Below are 16,970 nucleotides of genomic sequence, written 5' to 3' on the forward strand. Positions count from 1 at the left end.
TTTTGATGTTCTGAAACTTTTTCAATCTTCACGCAATACATGAGTGTGAGCCATGGACATAGCACTATAGGTGGAATAGAATGGTGGTTGTGGGGAAGACAAAAAGGAGAAGATAGTCTCACATCGACTAGGCGTATCAACGGGCTATGGAGATGCCCATCAATAGATATCAATGTGAGTGAGTAGGGATTGCCATGCAACGGATGCTCAACAAAAGAAACTAGTGGGTGTGCATCCAACTTGCTTGCTCATGAAGACCTAGGGAAATTTTGAGGAAGCCCATCATTGGAATATACAAGCCAAGTTCTATAATGTAAAATTCCCACTAGTATATGAAAGTGACAACATATGAGACTCTCTATATGAAGAACATGGTGCTACTTTGAAACACAATATATGAGACTCGCTATATCATGGTGCTACTTTGAAGCACAAGTGTGGAAAAAGGACAGTAGCATTGTCCCTTTTATTTTTTTATTTTTTATTTGGCCTTTCTATTTTTATTTGGCCTTTCCCTTTTTTATTTGGCCTTTCTTTTTTTGGGACAATGCTCTATTGAATGATGATCATCACTATTCTATTTATTTACAACTCAATGATACAACTCGATACTAGAACAAATATGACTCTATATGAATGCCTCTGGCGGTGTACCGGAATGTGCAATGATGCATGAGTGACATGTATGAAAGAATTATGAACGGTGGCTTTGCCACAAATACTAAGTCAACTACATGATCATGCTAGCAATATGACAATGATGAATGTGTCATAATAAACTGGATGGTGGAAAGTTGCATGGCAATATATATCGGAATGGCTATGGAAATGCCATAATAGGTAGGTATGGTGGCTGTTTTGAGGAAGGTATATGGTGGGTTTATGGTACCGGCGAAAGTTGCACGGTACTAGAGAGGCTAGCAAAGGTGAAAGGGTGAGAGTGCGTATAATCCATGGACTCAACATTAGTCATAAAGAACTCACATACTTATTGCAAAAATCTAGAAGTAATCAAAGCAAACTATTACGTGCATGATCCTAGGGGGATAGATTGGTAGGAAAAGACCATCGCTCATCCCCGATCGCCACTCATAAGGAAGACAATCAATAAATAAATCATGCTCCGACTTCGTCACATAACGATTCACCATACGTGCATGCTACGGGAATCACAAACTTCAACACAAGTATCTCTCAAATTCACAACTACTCAACTAGCATGACTCTAATATCACCATCTCCATATCTCAAAACAATTATCAAGTATCAAACTTCTCATAGTATTCAACACACTCATAAGAGAATTTTATTATTCTTGAATACCTAGCATATTAGGATTTTAAGCAAATTACCATGCTATTTAAGACTCTCAAAATAATATAAGTGAAGCATGAGAGTTCATATATTTATTCAAAATAAAACTACGACCATGCTCTAAAATATATAAGTGAAGCACTAGAGCAAATGACAAATTACTCCGAAAGATATAAGTGAAGATCAATGAGTAGTCGAATTATTATGCAATTATGTGAAGACTCTGTAACATTTAATAATTTCAGATCTTGGTACTCTATTCAAACAGCAAGCAAAGCAAAATAAAATGACATTCTAAGAATGGCAAACATCATGTGAAGAAGCACAAACTTAGGATCAACCGATACTAACCGATAATTGTTGAAGAAGAAAGGTGGGATGCCAACCGGGTCATCCCCAAGCTTAGATGCTTGAGACTTCTTGAAATATTATCTTGGGTTGCCTTGGGCATCCCCAAGTTGAGATTTTGTGTCTCCTTAATTCCTCTCATATCACAGTCTCCCTAAATCTCAAAAGCTTCATCCACACAAAACTCAACAAGGACTCGTGAGATAAGTTAGTATGAACCATTGCCAAAACCTTATTATACTCTACTGTAGCAAATCACTAAAATTATTATTCAACATTTAATACTAAATGCCTCAGCATATTTAATAGTCCTATCCTCAAATAGAATCATTAAAGAAGCAAACATATGCAAACAATGGAAACATAACAGCAATCTGCCTAAACAGGATAGTCTGTAAAGAATACTGCAACATCCATACTTCCCTAGCTCCAAAAATTACGAAATAAAATTCCCACTGCAGTAAATTTATCAGAACTTAATATGCAAAAGGTTTCAACATTTTATCACATTCTGACTTTTCTAGGGAATTATTGCAACAGCGGTTAACTTTCTGTTTTCGAACAGCAACATGTTGACTTCTAAAATAGGTATAGTAAAGGCTATCAATGCCATTTTTATTGAAATAAAAGATGCAAAACATTATTATAAATAAAAGCAAGCAAATCCTAACAAAATAAATTGACGCTCCAAGCAAAACACATATCATGTGGCGAATAAAAATATAGCTCCAAGTAAAGTTACCGATGAACGAAGACGAAAGAGGGGATGCCTTCCCGGGCATCCCCAAGCTTAGGCTCTTGGTTGTCCTTGAATATTACCTTTGGGTTCTTTGGGCATCCCCAAGCTTAGGCTTTTTCCACTCCTTATTCCACAGTCCATCGAATCCTTACCCAAAACTTGAAAACTTCACAACACAAAACTTAACAGAAAACTCGTAAGCTCCATTCGTATAAGAAAATAAATCACCACTTCAAGGTACTGTAATGAACTCATTCTTTATTTATATTGGTTTTAAACCTACTGTATTCCAACTTCTCTATGGTTTATAAACTATTTTACTAGCCACAGATTCATCAAAATAAGTAAACAACACATGAAAAACAGAATCTGTCAAAAACAGAACAGTCTGTAGTAATCTGGATCAAACGTATACTTATGGAACTCATAAAATTCTCAAATAAATTGCTAGACCTGAGTAATTAATATATTAATCACCTGCAAAAAGAATTAACTAAATAGCACTCTCCAAATAAAAATGGCAGCAATGCTCGTGAGCACTAAAGTTTCTGTTTTTTACAGCATGATCAACAAGACTTTCCCCGAGTCTTCCCAAAGGTTCTACTTGGCACAAACACTAATTAAAAGCATAAAACCACATATAAACAGAGTCTAGATGAATTATTTATTACTAAACAGAAACAAAAAGCATGGAAAAAAATAAAGTTGGGTTGCCTCCCAACAAGCGCTATCGTTTAACGCCCCTAGCTAGGCATGATGATTTCAATGATGCTCACATAAAGGATAAGAATTGAAACTTAAAGAGAGCATCATGAAGAATATGACTAGCACATTTAAGTCTAACCCACTTCCTATGCATAGGGATTTTGTGAGCAAACAACTTATGGTAATAATAATCAACTAGCATAGGAAGGCAAATCAAGCATAACTTTGAATCTTTAAGCACATAGGGAGGAAGCTTGATATTATTGCAATTCCTACAAGCATATATTCCTCCCTGCTAATAATTTTCAGTAGCATCATGAATGAATTCAAAAATATAACCAGCACCTAAATAATTCTTTTCATGATCTACTTGCATAGGAATTTTATTACTCTCCACACAAGCAAAATTCTTCTCATTAATAGTAGTGGGAGCAAACTCAACAATGTAATTATCATGGGATTGAAAATTGAAATCAAGATTACAAGTTTCATTGTTATTATTATTCTTTAAAGCATACGTGTCATCACAATAATCATCATAGATAGGAGACATGCTTTCATCATAATAAATTTGCACATCAAAACTTGGGGGACTAAAAATATCACCTTCATCAAACATAGCTTCCCCAAGCTTGTGGCTTTGCATATCATTAGCATCATAGATATTCAAGGAATTCATACTAACAACATTGCAATCATGCTCATCATTCAAATATTTAATGCCAAACATTCTAATGCATTCTTCTTCTAGCACTTGAGCACAATTTTCCTTTCCATCATACCCACGAAAGATATTAAAAAGGTGAAGCGTATGAGACAAACTTAATTCCATTTTTTTGTAATTTTCTTTTATAAACTAAACTAGTGATAAAACAAGAAACTAAAAGACTCGATTGCAAGATCTAAAGATATACCTTCAAACACTCACCTCCCCGGCAACGGCGCCAGAAAAGAGCTTGATGTCTACTACACAACCTTCTTCTTGTAGACGTTGTTGGGCCTCCAAGTGCAGAGGTTTGTAGGACAGTAGAAAATTTCCCTCAAGTGGATGACCTAAGGTTTATCAATCCATAGGAGGCGTAGGATGAAGATGATCTCTCTCAAGAAACCCTGCAACCAAATAACAAAGAGTCTCTTGTGTCCCCAACACACCCAATACAATGGTAAATTGTATAAGTGCACTATTTCGGCGAAGAGATGGTGATACAAGTGGTATATGGATAGTAGATAAAGGTATTTGTAATCTGAAATTATAAAAACAGCAAGGTAACAAGTGATAAAAGTGAGCGTAAACGGTATTGCAATGCTAGGAAACAAGTCCTAGGGTTCATACTTTCACTAGTGTAAGTCCCCTCAACAATACTAACATAATTGGATCATAAAACTATCCCTCAACATGCAACAAAGAGTCACTCCAAAGTCACTAATAGCGGAGAACAAACGAAGAGATTATGGTAGGGTACGAAACCACCTCAAAGTTATTCTTTCCAATCAATCCGTTGGGCTATTCCTATAAATGTCACAAACAGCCCTAGAGTTCGTACTAGAATAACACCTTAAGATACAAATCAACCAAAACCCTAATGTCACCTAGATACTCCAGTGTCACCTCAAGTATCCGTGGGTATGATTATACGATATGCATCACACAATCTCAGATTCATCTATTCAACCAACACAAAGGACCTCAAAGAGTGCCCCAAAGTTCTACCGGAGAATCACGACAAAAACATGTGCCAACCCCTATGCATAGGTTCCCAATGTCACGAAACCCACAAGTTGATCACCTTAACATACATCAAGTGGCATGCGGTATCCCATTGTCACCACAGATATCCACGGCAAGACATATATCAAGTGTTCTCAAATCTTTAAAGACTCAATCCGATAAGATTACTTCAAAGGGGAAACTCAATTCATTACAAGAGAGTAGAGGGGGAGGAGAAACATAAGATCCAACTATAATAGAAAAGCTCGCGATACATCAAGATCGTATCATCTCAAGAACACGAGAGAGAGAGAGAGAGAGATCAAACACATAGCTACTGGTACATACCCTCAGCCCCGAGGGAGAACTACTCCCTCCTCGTCATGGAGAGCAACAGGATGATGAAGATGGCCACCGGTGAGGGTTCCCCCCTCCGGCAGGGTGCCGGAACGGGTCTAGATTGGTTTTCGATGGCTACGGAGGCTTCTGGCGGTGGAACTCCCGATCTATCTTCCGTTCTGGAAGTTTTAGGTCACGTAGGTATATATGGGTGCAGGAGGTACGTCAGGGGAGCCACGGGGGCCCCACGAGGCAGGGGGCGCGCCCCCACCCTCGTGGGTAGCTCCCATATCTTCTGACATGGGGTCCAAGTCCATTACGTGTGTTTCCTTCCAAAATTAACTTCTCTAGTTGATTTCGTTCCGTTTCGACTCCGTCTGACATTCCTTTTCTTCAAAACACTGAAATAGGCATAAAACAGCAAATCTGGGCTGGGCCTCCGGTTAATAGGTTATTCCCAAAAATAATATAAAAGTGGATAATAAAGCCCAGTATTGCCCAAAACAGTAGATAATATAGCATGGAGCAATCAAAAATTATAGATACGTTGGAGACGTATCAGACCCTGGTTTTGCTACTTCACCTATCTTTATTACTAATAAGGATTATGATTTCTCTGTCGATCCCGAGTTAATTACTTTGGTTGAGTCTGATCCTTTTTATGGCTATGAATCTGAAATGTTGTGGCACATCATACAAAATTAAATTATATAGCCACCATGTTCACTAATGATGAGAAAACTTGCTATTACTTTATCCTTAAGTTGTTTCCGTTCTCATTAAAGGGTGATGCTAAAACATGGTTTAATTCTCTTGATCTTGGTTGTGTGCGTAGTCCCCAGGATATGATTTATTACTTCTCTGCTAAATATTTCCCCGCTCATAAGAAACAAGCTGCTTTAAGGGAAATATAAAATTTTGTGCAAATTGAAGAAGAGAGTCTCCCACAAGCTTGGGGGAGGCTTCTCCGATTACTTAATGCTTTGCCCGATCATCCTCTCAAGAAAAATGAAATACTTGATATCTTTTATAATGGACTAACTGATGCTTCCAGAGATTACCTGGATAGTTGTGCTGGTTGTGTTTTCAGGGAATGAACTGTTGTTCAAGCTGAATTGCTATTGAATAATATGTCGACTAATGAAAATAATTGGACACTTCCTGAACCAATTTCTAAGCCAACTCCGAAGAAAAGGGGTATTCTATTTCTCAGTCCTGAAGATATGCAAGAGGCAAAGAAATCTATGAAAGAAAAAGGTATTAAAGCTGAAGATGTTAAGAATTTACCACCTATTGAAGAAATACATGGTCTTGATAACCCGACACAGGTAGTAGTGGTAAATTCTCTCTGTAGATTTGATGAAGGTGATATTCGTCGTTATAAGTCTGCTAGCCAATGCTTAGATAAGTTTGATAATTTTATTGTTAAACAAGAAAACTTCAATGTTTATGTTGGTAGACAATTGAAACATAATGCTGATATGCTTGAACACTTGAGTGATTATATGGCTAGTGTTAAAGTTGAACTTAAACTTATTAGTAAACATGCTTCTATGGTTACCACTCAAGTAGAACAAGTACTTAAAGCTCAGAATGATTTGCTTAATGAATTAAATAATAAGAAAAATGATAATGCTGTTAGAGTTATGACTAGAGGGGGTAAAATGACTGAGGAACCTCTGTATCCTGAGGGCCATCCTAAGAGAATTGAGCAAGATTCTCAGAGAATTAATGTTGATGCACCTAATCCTTCTAAAAAGGAGAAAAAAGAAAAAAGATAGGAATTTGCATGCTTCTAGTGAACCTGTTGTTGACACAGCTAAGAATCCCAATGATATTTCTATTTCTGATGCTAAAACACAATCTGGTAATGAACATGAACCTAGTGATAATGTTAATGATGATGTTCATGTTGATGCTCAACCTAGCAATATTAACGATGTAGAGATTGAACCTGCTGTTGATCTTGATAACCCACACTCAAAGAATCAACGTTATGATAAGAGAGACTTTGTTGCTAGGAAGCACGGTAAAGAAAGAGAACCATGGGTTCAGAAACCCATGCCTTTTCCTCCTAAAACATCAAAGAAAAAGGATGATGAGGATTTTGAGCGCTTTGCTGAAATGATTAGACCTATCTTTTTGCGTATGTGTTTGACTAATATGCTTAAAATGAACCCTTATGCTAAGTATATGAAGGAAATTGTTACTAATAAGAGAAAGATACCGGAATCTGAAATTTCCACCATGCTTTTTAATTATACTTTTAATGGTGGAATACCAAAGAATCTTGGAGATCCAGGAGTACCAACTATACCATGCTCCATTAAAAGAAACTATGTTAAAACTGTTTTATGTGATCTTGGAGCCAGTGTTAGTGTTATGACTCTCTCTTTATATCATAGACTTGATTTGAATAAGTTCACACCTACTGAAATATCTTTGCAAATGGCTGATAAATCAACTGCTATACATGTCGGTATTTGTGAGGATGTGCCTATTGTGGTTGCAAAGGTTACTATAATCACGGACTTTGTTATTATCGATATTCCCGAGGATGATAGTATGTCTATTATTCTTGGAAGACCCTTCTTGAATACTGTAGGGGCTGTTATTGATTGCAACAAAGGTAATGTCACTTTTCATGTTAATGGTAATGAGCATACGGTACACTTTCCGAGGAAACAACCTCAAGTCCATACTATCAATTCTGTTGGAAAAATTTCAACAATCACTATTGGAGGTTTTGAATTTCCTCTTCCTACTGCCAAGAAGAAATATGATATTCTTATTGTTGGGGATGTGCATATCCCAGTTGAGGCAACCTAGTGTTATTCGAAATTTCTCCGGTTTCATGCTATTCGAAATGAGTTTGTTAACAAGACCTGATCAACCTTGTTAGTGGATTCCTTTTGATCAGCATGAGATGGATGAAGTTAGAAGGCACAACCTTTTGTACCCTCCTTTTACTTTCTGTTATTTATATTAAATAAAGCAAAAATAGTATTTTCTGTCTATTTTTTGAATTATCCATGCAATAAAAAATACCCCAAAAATAAAAGTTCTCCAAATGCCCTGAAAATGAAATATGTTTTTTCTTGACTATTTGATAATATCTAGCACTAAGAACACAACAGGCAGAGCGGCCACGTGCCCATGAGGGTGGAGGGCACGCACATCCCCTGTGGGCGCGCCCCCTGCCTCGTGGACCCCACGTGGGTCCCCTTCACTTATCCTTGCACCCACACACTTCGTCTTGCTCCAGAAAAAAACACCCTCCATCTGAAACCCGGGTTCTAGCTCATCTTGCTGCCATTTTCGATCTCCTTGCTCAAAGCTCCTCTCACAAAACTGCTTTCGGGATTGTTCTTTGGTATGTGACTCCTCCAATGTTCCTGACGGTGTCCTGGACTAGGGGGTACTCACCACGTCATCTCCCGATCTATTAGATTGGGCCAAGGACCCCCATGGCCGTATACTCATGGGCCAGTTCGGACAGCTGCCGCATACAAGGAAGATTCCACAAGACTTGGCGATCAAGACAAGGACTCCTCCCCACCGGCGTATTCGGCTACGACTCTTGTTATCCTAGGCCTCTGGTGCATTATATAAACCGAGGCCAGGCTAGTCGATATACAATATACATACAATCATACCATAGGCTAGCTTCTAGGGTTTAGCCTCTCTGATATCGTGGTAGATCTACTCTTGTAACACCCATATCATCAATATTAATCAAGCAAGACGTAGGGTTTTACCTCCATCGAGAGGGCCCGAACCTGGGTAAAACTTCGTGTCCCTTGCCTCCTGTTACCATCCGGCCTAGATGCATAGTTCGGGACCCCCTACCGGAGATCCGCCGGTTTTGACACCGACATTGGTGCTTTCATTGAGAGTTCCGCCGTGTGATCGACAAAAGGATCGATGGCTCGCCTGCAGATCAACTGCGACTTCGGTATCTTCGTCACCAGCTCGACTGGTCACCTTGGTTCGACCAAGAACCACGCCCTGTGTTCATATCACCATGTTCGGACGAGGGCCTTCATCAAACATCAACTCCGATCTCTATCAAGATCATGGAGGAATCATCCATGGAGCTCGGGGGCTCAACATCAACATTGCCCTCAATCGACCGTGTTGTTTTTCTGGACAGCGAACTCGTATCTACCGCCGCCACCTCCTCGAGTATTGCTTTGACGATCACTTTGGTGGAATTGTGCGGAATTGAGTCTACAACAACCCTGGAAAATTTCGTCGAGTTTCCACGGAGGAATCTGTAGCAATCCACGATATACCGGAGCCCTGTCAAATCTGCACAGGAATCTGGATGAGTTTAGGGCCTGGTGTCCAACTTCTAGCTCGGACGTCCTTTGGAAGATCCAACCGTTGATCGACTGCGGAATTCCTATATCTAGGACCTCTCAACATTTCAGCTCGATCCGACCGTCCAAACTCCGGGAACCTTCCGATTAGTGCATCACTTTTCGGATCTATTTTCTGCGCGAAAACGAATCCGACCCGAGTTCATCTTTTTTATGAAAGGGATTTCGGACATCCCTTTTGAAGGAAGTTTTGTATGGGGTATTGTGTTTTGTTCCCGAACACATCCCACTAACTTTGAGATCTTTTGAACATGATATTCAACATCATGCTGGTGTCAAACCAGTACGGCAATATTGCTCCACGGCTGCCGACCTGCGCTAGACACGTCGTCACTTTGTTTAGCCGAGCTCAACTTCTTCGGATCACCATCTCGGCAAGCCGAACAAGAGTCTGGCATCGCGAAGGATAAATCATCACCAACATCGCCGCCCCACGGATAACACGGGGCGGGCATACCGGCATCGCCGCGCGGTCGCTTCATCAAGCCGACATCGACCACGTCACGACCTGCATCGGCAGGGCCGCGCTATTGCTTCTTCAAGCTGGTGTCCATCATGCCAACCTACTTCGACTCATCGGCTGACATCGAGGCTTCGACATCTCGGCTGGACCGGGGGCTTCGTTATCTTCATCAACCTACTCCGGACACTTCGGCGTCACTAGTCGACCAGCTCCGTCACGTTAGCTGGGCCGAGGGCTTTGCCTTGGTGAGCCAACCTTTGCTAGCATTGCCATGCCGTCGTTTTATGGCCCATCAGGGCAATGGGTGTGCGGATCGAGCCCCGATTTTGGGAATCAGCTTCCTTCGGATTGCTACAACAAATAAACCAGGTGCTATTAATCCCAGTATTTTTTGCTTGTTTGGGTTCATTTTTCCTAAGGAATTATTACTCTGGTTTGTCCATCATATGTACACAGGTCTATCAAATGGTGGCCGCATTAACGACAGTCGCATGGTGGTTCGGTCAGTTTCCGTACATAGTCCGGCGAACGCCGCATCCAGAGCTCAGACCGACCTGTGAATTCAGGCTTTGCCACGCCTTTACCGCATCACGCCGATGCCCTGCATCGACATTGACTTCGGCGCCAGGCCATATTTCTTTTATTACTCACTTTTCATAAATTATTTATTATGCAACAATTTGTTTTAATTATCATTATTACTATTATCTCCGGTTTGCACTATTTTTTGTGAATAGGAAAATGATCCGGGGACTTCGGCATCACTCCACTGGTCTGCATTGACCGTGCTATGTCACCACTTCGGCGTGTCGAGCTCTTCGCTCCGCCACCTCGGGACCGGCTTGGGGGATGGAACCTTGTCCCGCATCAAGCTCGGACCGCGTCATCAATGCCGAATACATTAACCAGCTAAGTCGGTTTCATGCTCAAAGTTTTAATTTTTAACTTGTGTTCGGTTCGACCAAGCATTATACCTTTTTTGGAAAAAAGTTGCTCGTAAAAAATTTCCTTGTCCAAACTTTGTTTATGACGCATAAATTCAAATACCCAATTCATTTGGGGGCTTCATTCATGAAGCTTTTCCTCTTGCATATGATTATACTTGTACGACTTCATTCCTTGTTCGTGTATTACGGCACAATATGCACCATATTGACGTAAGCGATTTGCAAGCTGGGTTGCCTCGCTCCTGTGTTTACCCCTATGTTCCTGATTGTTCGGCTAGGGAGTAAAGGGAGCACCTCTGCGTTTGTCACGATCGGGTCATCCGAGCCGGACCTCAGACTGGGTGAAGCCGAAAGCTAGCACTCTTATATTTTTCAATGATGGTCGGCACACAATGGAACTCATGACTACAAAAAATCTATTGCACAAGTCTCATAATAACAATGAGCACCGAAGAAAGGTATCGGTGGGGGTACTGTTTTCTTCGAAGATGCTTCTTACACTTTGCAGTAATATAGCATAAGTTCCCTGAGCGCGCTTTGTCTGTTACAGCCTTATGGCCTGATTGCCTGGTTATTGGAAACACCGTCGATATTCTCGACAGGTGGAGTACATAACACTTTTCGGTCCTTGCCGAAGAGGGAGAAGCCGACGGTCAGTTAAGACGCGTTTAAAGTTCGATTGAACATAGATATGATATAAGTACTTCGATACATGCAATCATTCTTTTACCCATGTCACTTGGGGGATCTTAAATTTATATGAGCCGTTTTATGATAAGTGTTCTTCTTCTTAGTCGTTGCAAAGTTTTATTATTATTATTATTATTATTATTATTATTATTATTATTATTATTATTATTATTATTATTATTATTATTATTATTATTATTATTATTATTATTATTATTATTATCTATCACTCCTTTTTTCGACACGAGCGTGTGGTCACTAGCCGGGGAGCCTAATTTCTCTCTCAAAGCCGCTAGAGTTCAGTTTGCTAAACTGGCCTAATGAGAAATACTCCGCCCTCGGGATAGGAGGTTGAAGCCGTAGGCTAACCCACTTGAAGTCTTGAGATAGGATGTATCATGTTAAAGCACGACATAAGCACTTCTTTTGCTAAGGCCAATTTTCGGATTAGCATCGAACACTTGATCTTGTTCGGACATCAAGTTTTTACTGATGTTTTTTTGGTTTTCCAAGCTTTTGGCACTTTTAAACTATTTGTGTGTTTTCAGCACAAGTCTCACAGTGCAACGCCAGACACCTTTAGAGATTCGGCAAAAACATTCTCGGATATTGCTATATATGCATTGGTTTTGAATTGTGTCTTCGGTCAATAGTTGGGTTGCCCGGCTCCTGCGCTTGCCTCCTATGTTCGGCTTTGTTCGGCTTTGTTCGGCTAGGTGTGCAAAGGGAGAACCACTGCGATTGTGCTTCCAGCTCGCATGGGTAAGCACCTCAGTGGAGAAAGCCAAAAACTTACTGTCACAAATAAGTGTAAACTGGTCAGCGATCCGATGACTGTGTTAAATGATGGGCCATTTATAACATTGGCCGAAGTGTTTACGGCTTCACCTCGACTGTCGCCGAACACTACCGGGGGCTAGTAACCGGCCTCCCAAACTAAATCCTCAATATTTTTCTCTTACATTAGAGCTGAGGCTGCATGATCATACTTAGCATGACAACCCAAAGAAAGGAACCGATAGCGGGACTATTTTCTTTGGAAGACATTTCTTATGTTAAACAATAATATAACATATCTCTCTGCGTACCTTTGTTTATAAAGCCGTATGGCTAGATTGCCTTGTTTGTTGTAAATCTTTGCCCTCATAAAGGCTTTATAAAGTAGGACAAACACTCCCCGGCTACTAGCCGAGGAGGTGGAAGCCGATGGTCGGCCAACAAAGTTTTGTACAATGCAGATCCGAGCATTAATGACGTAAAGTACTTGGATACATTGAGTCATTACACATAAACTATGATTTTACTATCGATATTGATCCTTAATTCGGCCACCCGTGCCCGCATTAAGGCTCGGGGGCTACTGGGCTTCAGGCTTATTATTTACAAATATTAAAGGGGCACATCGATCCCCTGATCTAGTGTTGCCACCCGACCAGTGTCTCGGGGGCTATTGCATTGCCTGTTCAATGCAGAAAATTTTAAGTGCAATATAGTTTCTGAGGAGATTTCGATCCTCAGGTTGGTCGGCCGCACCCAACATGAGTCTCGAGGACAGAGCACGCCGCTTTTAGTGTCCCGAAGTATTCTGCCAAGCTAGGACTTGATCCTCAGACCGATTTTGCAAATTAACCCGAGTCTCAGCGGCTACTAGGATCAGCGGTCTTACATCATCCTTCAGGTGAATCTCGGGTTTTAGACCGATACACACCTTGAGGGCTACTGACTATATATCTCGACAGAGAATAAATTGCACCAATAAAAAGTATTGACAAAAAACGGCCCACGGTACGGGTGGTGCACCACCTCGGAAGCAGTCCGGCATAAAGCTCGGGCGCTAGTGGCTGGCTCCATAGAGGGCATTTCCGGCATTAAGCTCGGCTAAACTCCTTCAACTTTTTTGGACCAAGATGATCTATGACATCTTGGATATAGTCCGGCGTTGGAGCTTGGACACAGTCCGGCGTTGGAGCTCGGATACATTTCGGCGTTGGAGCTCGGAAGCAGTTCGACATTGGTGCTCGGCTGCAAAAAATACCTCGAATGCAGTCCGACGTTAGAGCTTGGACGCAAGAGGACACTGCCTCCCAGGAACAACTTCAAACCTGAGGTGTGGCATAAAAATAACAAGGCATTGATAAAGGCCGAAAACTTTAAGGGGCTCCTCGGATACCCGACGTGTAAAACTTGTCGAATGCATTTCGGCGATCCTCAAGATCGAAGATGGGAAGATTTGTTGAACCAGTTTCCAAGACCGACAACCGAAGATGAAGAACATTTTAGAAGAATCGAGGAGCGTCTCTAACTTGAAGATTGGTTCAGGGGGCTACTGACGGTGTCCTAGACTAGGGGGTACTCACCACATCGTCTCCCAATCTGTTAGATTGGGCCGAGGACCCCCATGGCCGTATACTCATGGTCCAGTTCGGACAGCTGCCCATACAAGGAAGATTCCACAAGACTTGGCGATCAAGACAAGGACTCCTCCCCACCGGCGTATTCGGCTACGACTCTTGTTATCCTAGGCCTCTGGTGCATTATATAAACCGAGGCCAGGCTAGTCTATATACAATATACATACAATCATACCATAGGCTAGCTTCTAGGGTTTAGCCTCTCTGATCTCGTGGTAGATCTAGTCTTGTAACACCCATATCATCAATATTAATCAAGTAGGATGTAGGGTTTTACCTCCATCGAGAGGGCCCGAACCTGGGTAAAACTTCATGTCCCTTGCCTCCTGTTACCATCTGGCCTAGACGCACAGTTCGGGACCCCCTACCCGATATCCGCCGGTTTTGACACCGACAATTCCAATTAGTTTTTGTTCTAGTGCTTTATTCAATGCAAATTTTTGCTGCTTAGGTGACCTTGTTCTTGAGCTTGCATGTAAAATTTATGTGGTCAAAAGTAGTTTTAATGCATGATATAGCCTCTAGGCACTTGTAGGAGTAGTTGTTATCAATCTTGTTGAGTTTGGTTCAATTTTATTTTAATTTACTAAACATTTTAGAAATTTTCAGAAAAAGATGAAGAGATTTTTGAGGGGCTCATCGATCCGAAGCTCGAAGGATAAGCAAAGTGAAGAGAACAATAAGCCCAAGTATAATCTCCCTCGTACTGCGGAGGTTCGGCCATGTGAATGGCCTTGCGATGAGTTCTTGAGAGATGCTGGGATTCATGAAGACTTTTATCATTTGGCTGAGAATGCAGGCCTCACCACCTTCCTCCACGACCAGCGTGAGCAGTATCTCTTACTCAGCAATATCTTTGTGCGAAATTTTCATTTCCATGCTAGGAGATCACCTCCTTCGGTGGAATTTTATTTATATGATGAGCATAAGGAGATGTCACTTTATGATTTTTGCCAGGCCTATTTGATACCCTTTAAGGGCAGCATAGAGGAAACACATCGTAATGATGTGGAGGGATTTACTGATATGATGGTTGTAGGGGAAACGAGGAAAGTTTCCGATGCGAGAATCACTAGCATACATTTTCCTGTTCTATGTTACTTCGCAATATTTGCTAGTAGATGCCTAATTGGCCGCGGGAACTGTGGAAAGCTTAGTGCCCCTGATATTGTTTTGCACCATGCCTTGTTTCAGGATACTACTTTAAGTTTAGGCGCTATTGTTGCTAAATGGTTAAATCTGAACTGTACTAAGGGCCCCGTCCTCGGAGGCATCTTTGCCTCGCGCCTTGCTGCACACTTTAACATACCTATGAGGCATTATGAGAAAGAGGAAAAGTTGCTGCCTCCTATTGCTCTAGGTTATAAGAGTATGGTAGCACATGGTTTTATTGTTAAGGATAAGAATAAGACACTCAAATATAAATTGATATTTAACAAAAAATATTTTGAGTTTATTACCTTGCCTGCACCCTCTTTGTTCAACATATTTTTACGCATATGCCTTGTTCTGCCAGAAGCCATTCATGCCTACCGGAGCCAGATGTCAGCTGCAGAGACGGAGCCACCATCTGACCCTCACCGTCAGTCCGTTTATCAGTGGAATCCGGAGGAGATCGACAGCCAGTGGCAATCTGAGGACCCTTCTTAGTACGACCCCAACTATAGTTTTGATCCATGGGCATAGACCAACTTAGGCCAAAAGCCTAAGCTTGGGGGAGTATGTATCTCTCACCAAGATTACATTCATGTTCACACACTCATGACAATTGTCGCTGCTCATACTTTTTTCATTGTATCATCCATGCTAGTTTATTTTATTTTTAAGGTTTCTTCTTGTGTGTTTGAAAAACTTTAATAAAAACCCAAAAAAATAGTTGTAGCTTTTAGTTAGTTTACTTTTCACGCCTGTAGTAGTAGTAATTAAAAGAAAACCCAAAGAGATTTCTCGTTCTTCTTTTGCTTGTTGGGAGCTTTCCCGTGTAAATAGTTTTGTTTTATTTCTTTTCTTTGGGGTCGAGAGGAGAAGACCATAACAGACAACCCATATTACCTTGTCTTCTCTCTTGAATTGAATGCTTAAAGGTTCCAACTTAGTCCAATGCACGTACACTATTATTATTATCCATACTATTTGGTCGTGCAAGTGAAAGGCAATAATGACGATATATGATGAACTGATTGAGATGAGAAAAGATGGTAAGAACTCGACCTCTCTTGTTTTTGTAAATATGATTAGTTCATCGTTCCTGATTCAGCCTATTATGAAATAAACATGTTTGCAATGACAATTAGAGATTGTAGTTGCTTATGCCGTGCTTAATTAGCTAGGAGTTTATAATGGTTTACCTTGCGTGCCAACATGCTATTAAAATGGTTATGATGTGGTATGATAGGGTGGTATCCTTCTTTGAACGATTCGAGTGGTTTGAGTTGGCACATGTTCACGCATGTAGCTGAAACAAAATCAACATAGCCTCTATGATATTTATGTACATGGTGCATTATATCCTACTCATGCTTGCATTCAGTGTTGATTAATTTTAATGCATGTTCATGACTGTTGTCGCTCTCTAGCTGGTCGCTTCCCAGTCTCTTTCTATCCTTCACTTGTACTAAGTGGGAATACTGCTTGTGCATCCAATTCCATAAGCCCCAAAGTTATTGCATATGAGTCCACCATACCTTCCTATATACGGTATCTACCTGCCGTTCCAAGTAAATTTGTATGTGCCAAACTCTAAACCTTCAAATAAACATTCTGTTTTGTATGCTCGAATAGCTCATGTATCAAGTAGGGTTGTCTATATCCTCCATGCTAGACGGGTTATTCTCAAGAGGAGTGGACTCCGCTTCTCATTCACGAGAAAATGGCTGGTCACCGGGATGCCTAGTCCCATGCTCAAATCAAATCAAAATAATAGC

Source organism: Triticum aestivum, chromosome 1A (assembly GCF_018294505.1).
Source record: "Triticum aestivum cultivar Chinese Spring chromosome 1A, IWGSC CS RefSeq v2.1, whole genome shotgun sequence".
In the NCBI taxonomy this organism is placed as follows: domain Eukaryota; kingdom Viridiplantae; phylum Streptophyta; class Magnoliopsida; order Poales; family Poaceae; genus Triticum; species Triticum aestivum.